The sequence below is a fragment of the Spinacia oleracea genome, chromosome 1, assembly GCF_020520425.1.
Source record: "Spinacia oleracea cultivar Varoflay chromosome 1, BTI_SOV_V1, whole genome shotgun sequence".
Classification (NCBI taxonomy): domain Eukaryota; kingdom Viridiplantae; phylum Streptophyta; class Magnoliopsida; order Caryophyllales; family Amaranthaceae; genus Spinacia; species Spinacia oleracea.
This window is the reverse complement of record NC_079487.1, coordinates 22,026,170-22,032,211: the sequence shown is the minus strand read 5'-3', so window position 1 is coordinate 22,032,211 and position 6,042 is coordinate 22,026,170. Positions and strand designations below refer to the sequence as shown.

The window sequence follows — 6,042 nt, the reverse complement described above, 5'->3', positions numbered from 1 at the left end:
CGCTATCAGATAGCCGATATATTCACTAAAGGGCTTCCGCGCATACTCTTCAATGATTTTCGGGACAGTCTAAGCGTTCGTGAACCTCCCCCTTTGACTGCGGGGGTGTGATAGCCGACATATATGCTTTTGTATTTATGTAAATTATTCTATTAATTATGTATAGCTTGACTTAGTCCAAAACCCTAAACCTAATGTATCATGTATATATGCATTTACGGTTAATGAACAAATCACACAATTGAATTCTCTCAATATCAGTTGTCAAGAAGCAAAATGAGGACCTTGCGCAACAAAATCAAGTTCTAAACACCAAGTTTGAAGAAACAACACAATCATTTAAAATGATTGCTTCTTTTTTGGGACAAGTTTTGAAGGAAGTACGCAAAGGGAATGTTTCATCGAACCTTTTAGATGGTGCGGAATCAGCAATAAATATGGTTAGTTATTTCTGGAAATTATTCTGATTGAGCATCATGTATCATTACCTGAAATGTGGCATATCTAATTTACATATTAAAATGCTTTTTGTAGATTACTGATGATTCTGGTGGCAATGGTGACAACCAGGCCGAGAAATGAGACTTTGACACTATTGCCAAATGCAAGGTAATTTCATATGGAATTAATTAACTGCATTTCATGCTTTATAGATAAACTTATAGCTGAAACAAGCTTTATAGTTGTCGATTATTTATGGATGATGGTGAGATTAGAAGGTAGATGTTTAGATTTAGTATTATCATAATAAGGTATTATGTTGATATTAGCTGAAACACGAGTTTGGTGTTAGGTCTGGGTTGTTAACAAACTATGGTTTCTGTTAGTTAATTTATGATGCTCCTTCTGTAACGCGTAAAGAAAACACAGTGTTAAATGTCAATCCAAGACAGCAGCGACTCCGACTTACTCTCCTGATAAAACCTCATTCGAACTCTGACCATGAGTGAGAGATAAGTCTGAAATCAACTACTATAAAAAGTTTTAGTTGCCATAGAAATTGCTCATAGTATAAGCTTGTTTTCTGTTTGATTGACTTCTATAGTCTGTTTCGTTTTTGGTCTGTTCACTCATAGTACTATCTTAGAAAAATCGTATCAATCTGTTTTTCCTTATCCGTTTCTGGTTGTAACTGTTGCTTCGCCCTCTCAAAGTTGTCCACCATTGGAAGAAGACTCTCAATTACTTCTCCCTGTGCATCGCTTCGAACTGATAGTCTCTCTTTACCTGATCTCCTTCTAAAGTTATCAAAATCAGCTTGCAGGCGGATAAATCTATCCTTTCCAGAAGTTATCTCTTCTGTCAAAGTTGATAATTTCTCAACCAACTCGTTCTTTTCTGTTTCTAGTCGGTAAACAGCGATCTCTATTCTGTAATGGTCTGATAATCCCCAGTTAAACAGCCTCCTTATAATATTTAGTGAGAGTTTCCACACTTTCCCACATATTCTTGGTACTTGTCTCTTCTTCTGTTTCCCCAACTTCCTCCTCTAGCATTTCCTCATCCATCTAATATCACCAGTAAAAAGAAAATCATAAGAAATGAATACCAATTACCAATAAATGAATACCAAGTACAAATTCTTTAGCTATTGTACTTGTAAGCATCACTTGCTTTGCTTCTCATCACGCCTGAATATTATTTCAAAGGAAAAAAGAAAGTTCTTGGGGTCTTAATCTAAATCTATAACTGACAAGAGGAACTAAACTCGAAAGATTAAGAATCTACAGCTTTGATAACATGAGAAAACTGAATCTGCTGCTACTGCTACTGTTGTTGAGGTCCTGATGTTGAGGTCCTGCTACTGCTACTGAATCTGAAAACTGAAAGTTCTTGAGGTCCTGCTGTTGTAGCTGGTGCTACTGCTCAGTCTTGGTGTTGCGTAGTTTTGCAGGTTTGCAGTCAGTCAGGCATACTGTTCTGCTCAGGCTGGCTTGCTGTTGTGCAGTTCTTTTGTGCAAACCTTGTGTTGTTCAGTCTGGTTCTGCTGTGTAGCTTGTTGGGCTGGTGTCTTGTTTTTTTTTTTTTTTTTTTTTCAAATGGGCAAGCCTGATAATTAAAGAAAGTCACAGTTTAAGCAGCAAGTTAATGAACATCAGAGGCTAAGGATAAGAAAGCCATTATGACTAAGGTAAGACTATATACCTTTTTCCTTCCTAACTTGTCACCTAACCACCCAAAGATGAGTTGCCCAGCAAAGGTACCACACAAGGCCACATTCATGGGTATAAACCCTGGGCTAGTTGGATTTGGCTCAGTGTAATAGAGACGGCCTAAGATTTTGGTCACCACAGATATGGAGAAAAGCTCATAGACATTAGTAAAGAAGCCCATACCAAGAATCATGAAAACTTTCAAGTGGTACCATTGTGTCTTTGCTACGTCAAGTACACTTAGCACTTTTAACTTTTGTCTCTTCGCCATTGATTAGGAAGTAGGAACTAACCTTTAATTCATACAGGGAAAAAACAAGGCAAAAATCAAATATTAATGTTTAAAGTGTTATTATACAAGCATTGCAAATTTGTAAAAAATGACCTTTTATAAATCAAATTTTGCGAGTTTGGCTGGTGTCGTTGTAGAATGTTTTAGTGTTTTTTGTTTTTGCTTGGGTGCGGGCTGTGCTCCCTTAGCTTTTGTTTCCCTTGTTGTTTTCTGTTGGTTGTTGTTTGGGTTTCTACCTTTGGTAATTAAGTTAGCTAATTTACCAATAATATATATATATATATATATATATATATATATATATATATATATATATATATATATATATATATATATATATATATATATATATATATATATATATATATATTCATTGTTCATGTCTATATTTCTAATAGTCATGCATTTTTCCCTTGATTAATAGTTGATATTATTTTGAGAAGACGACTAGTAGTTAGGATCAAGCTGGTTAGAATTACTGTTAATTTTCCCTTGATTTTATGGAATGTTCATCATACTATATTTGACATTAAATTTTCTTTGCAGATTATTGATGATTCAAGTGGTAATAGTAAATGTAGATCAAGAGATGAACAAGTTATCTTGAAGCTAAGCTAGCATAACGATATGTTTACTTGTTCGTAGTCAGGAAGTTGTTTTTATTTAGTTTTGGACTATCTTGTAGAAAAAATGATAATGCTAGTTAGAAAGTTATTTTTGTTTTAAAATATCGCTTTTATTTCAGTTTGACTAGACTCTGCGAATTAATTTAATGTATAGATGATTTTTATCACTTTTCCTAAATTAACTACTTAAGTATATATGAATCATAGCAAGTTAATATGTTGCTTTAAGATATATAGTGTACGTACGTAGTAAGTTAATGTATTTGATTATGATTAATTATCTATGGTCGATATATATATATATATATATATATATATATATATATATATATATATATATATATATATGAAAAAAATATGATGCAAATTGTGACGCTCCAAAACGTCTAAATTATTATGTATATATGAAAAATAATATGATGCAAATTGTGACGCTCCAAAGGGTCTAAATTATTTTGGAGGGAATGGGGGGACCTCGCACGAAAGTGAACATATAGTGACTCTAATAAGAGTCTATATATTTCGGGTGTCAAAAGCGTCTCTATGTGGTTTATAGTGGCGGAAAAATGTGTCTATAAACGTGCAAATAGTGACGCTTTATACAGTCTAAATATTGCGACTCTCTATAGAGTCACTATATCCCAAATAGCGACGGAGAAATATGTCGATATTTTGCAAATTGTGACGCTCTAAAGCGTCGGTAAATAGCGGCAATGAAAATAGAGACCCTCTCCCAAAGCGTCGCTATGTGAAATAGCGACACTGTAGAGCGTCACAATTTGTCCCAAAAAGCGTCACAATGTGCCGCGTTTTTTTGTAGTGATGTCTATTCTTTAAAGCCACTTCTAAAGTCCTTAAAAAAAATAAGTTCGGATTTTCTGAAGCACTTCGAAAAGCCTCTGGAATGTCCGTTTATGTTTGTTGTGTTAGGTTATGATACATATGACAATTCATAAATCATGCGGAAAAACCATAAACCCAGGAAAACATATTATTTACACATAATCATTTAGCATAGAATAGATGCATACTCTTTGTTGCGTGCCTTCCCTAGCTGCGCCCGAACCGAACAAGAACAAGTCTTTAGGACTCCAAGTGTCGTCCCTCCGTAGATAGTCCACAGCACGTCCGGATCCGCCTTAAGATTGACCAACTAGAATCGCCCTTAAGGTACTATTATTTTCGGCACTTTATAGGCAAATGTGTGACTGAATTTTTCTCTCAAAAACTCACTTTGAATACTTTGAAACTTGTGTTATAAATTGTGAGCCCTAGCCTCATATTTATAGTGGTATGGAAAGGGAATCGAAATCCTATTCAGATACAAATTAATCAAACCTAGAATCCTACAAGAACTCTAATTTAATTAATTTATCAAATAGAATTAGGAATTTAATCATTAACCGAACTCTGCATGTTTTAGGAAACGTGCACGAACACAAACACTTGCACACACACGCACGGCAGCCACGATGGGCCCCATGCGTGCGCGCGAGCAGCAGCCCACTCAGCGCCCGCGCGCGCTGCGCGCTGTGCGCGCTGCGCGCTGCGCGCAGCCTGCTGGGCCTGGCCTTGCGCTGGGCCTGGCGTGGCTGTTTGTGCGGCGCGCTTGGCTTGCTGGGCGATGGCCTGGCTTCGTGCTGGGCCTCGTCCGGCAGGCCTCGTCCGATGCTTATTCGTACGATGCGCTTCCGATTAAATTTTCCGATTCCGGAATTCATTTCCGATACGAACAATATTTAATATTTCCGATTCCGGAATTAATTTCCGTTTCGAACAAATATTTAATATTTCCGTTTCCGGAATTATTTTCCGATTCCGGTAATATTTCCGATTCTGACAATATTTCCGTTTCCGGCAATATTTCCGATTCTGGCAATATTTCCATTTCCGATAATATTTTCCGACACGTACCATGTTTCCGTTTCCGGCAACATCTACGACTTGGATAATATTCATATTTCCGATACGATCCATATTTCCGTTTCCGGCAATATCATCGTTTCCGGAGTATTCATTTCTTGCCTGTGACGATCTTAGCTCCCACTGAAACCAAGATCCGTCGGTTCCGAATATTCATAGATGGAGTATTTAATGCCATTAAATACTTGATCCGTTTACGTACTATTTGTGTGACCCTACGGGTTCAGTCAAGAGTAAGCTGTGGATTAATATCATTAATTCCACTTGAACTGAAGCGGCCTCTAGCTAGGCATTCAGCTCACTTGATCTCACTGAATTATTAACTTGTTAATTAATACTGAACCGCATTTATTAGACTTAACATAGAATGCATACTTGGACCAAGGGCATTATTTCCTTCATGTTGTTCGCCTCGAATTCAATTTCGAGGTCTATTTTCTCCCACTTGTCATTTTGGAAACGATCTCCAAAAGGACATTATTTCGAGCAAACAAACATTATGTTCTAAAAAATTCGTGGTAGAAACAATACCCTTGTGTCTCATTTGAATAAATCACAATGAAACATATATCTATACTTGGACCTTAGTTTGTTGAATAACAAACACTAAGCTCCCACTGAGTTTAGCAACTCTTTAGATATATATTATAAAAAGGTATTCTGAAATTTCTTTTCAATAGCTTTGACGAATTTGGTTTAGTTTGGTGGTAGTTGAGAATTTTGTTTAGAAATTATAGGAAAAGTCTTTATTATTCATCATTGATCGAATCAAGCACTAATTGAGTTCGATCATTCCAACGTAGATATGCCATATCCTATGGAGCTAGATCGTCAAATTTCAACACACAATCATTGATGATCATTCTTGACTTAAGTAATCATCAACATGATCTAACATAGATCTTTATGATTTCTTTCCAAGCAGACGTTTTTATATTTTTCTATGAATCTTTGAACTAGCCAAACAGATTCAAACTTATATCACTTTGAGTAAATAAATCCATATTCACTCAAAAATATGTGAAATAATAAAGTCATAAAATCTCTC

General features: G+C 35.9%; 1 long non-coding RNA gene across 1 annotated transcript; it reads left to right on the top strand.

Annotated features, from left to right (window-relative positions):
• Positions 1-260: 260 nt before the first annotated feature.
• Positions 261-3,217, top strand: LOC130466303 (uncharacterized). Its single transcript, XR_008926386.1, has 3 exons — positions 261-440; positions 535-609; positions 2,992-3,217. It is a non-coding gene; the product is annotated as an uncharacterized lncRNA (long non-coding RNA).
• Positions 3,218-6,042: the final 2,825 nt, after the last annotated feature.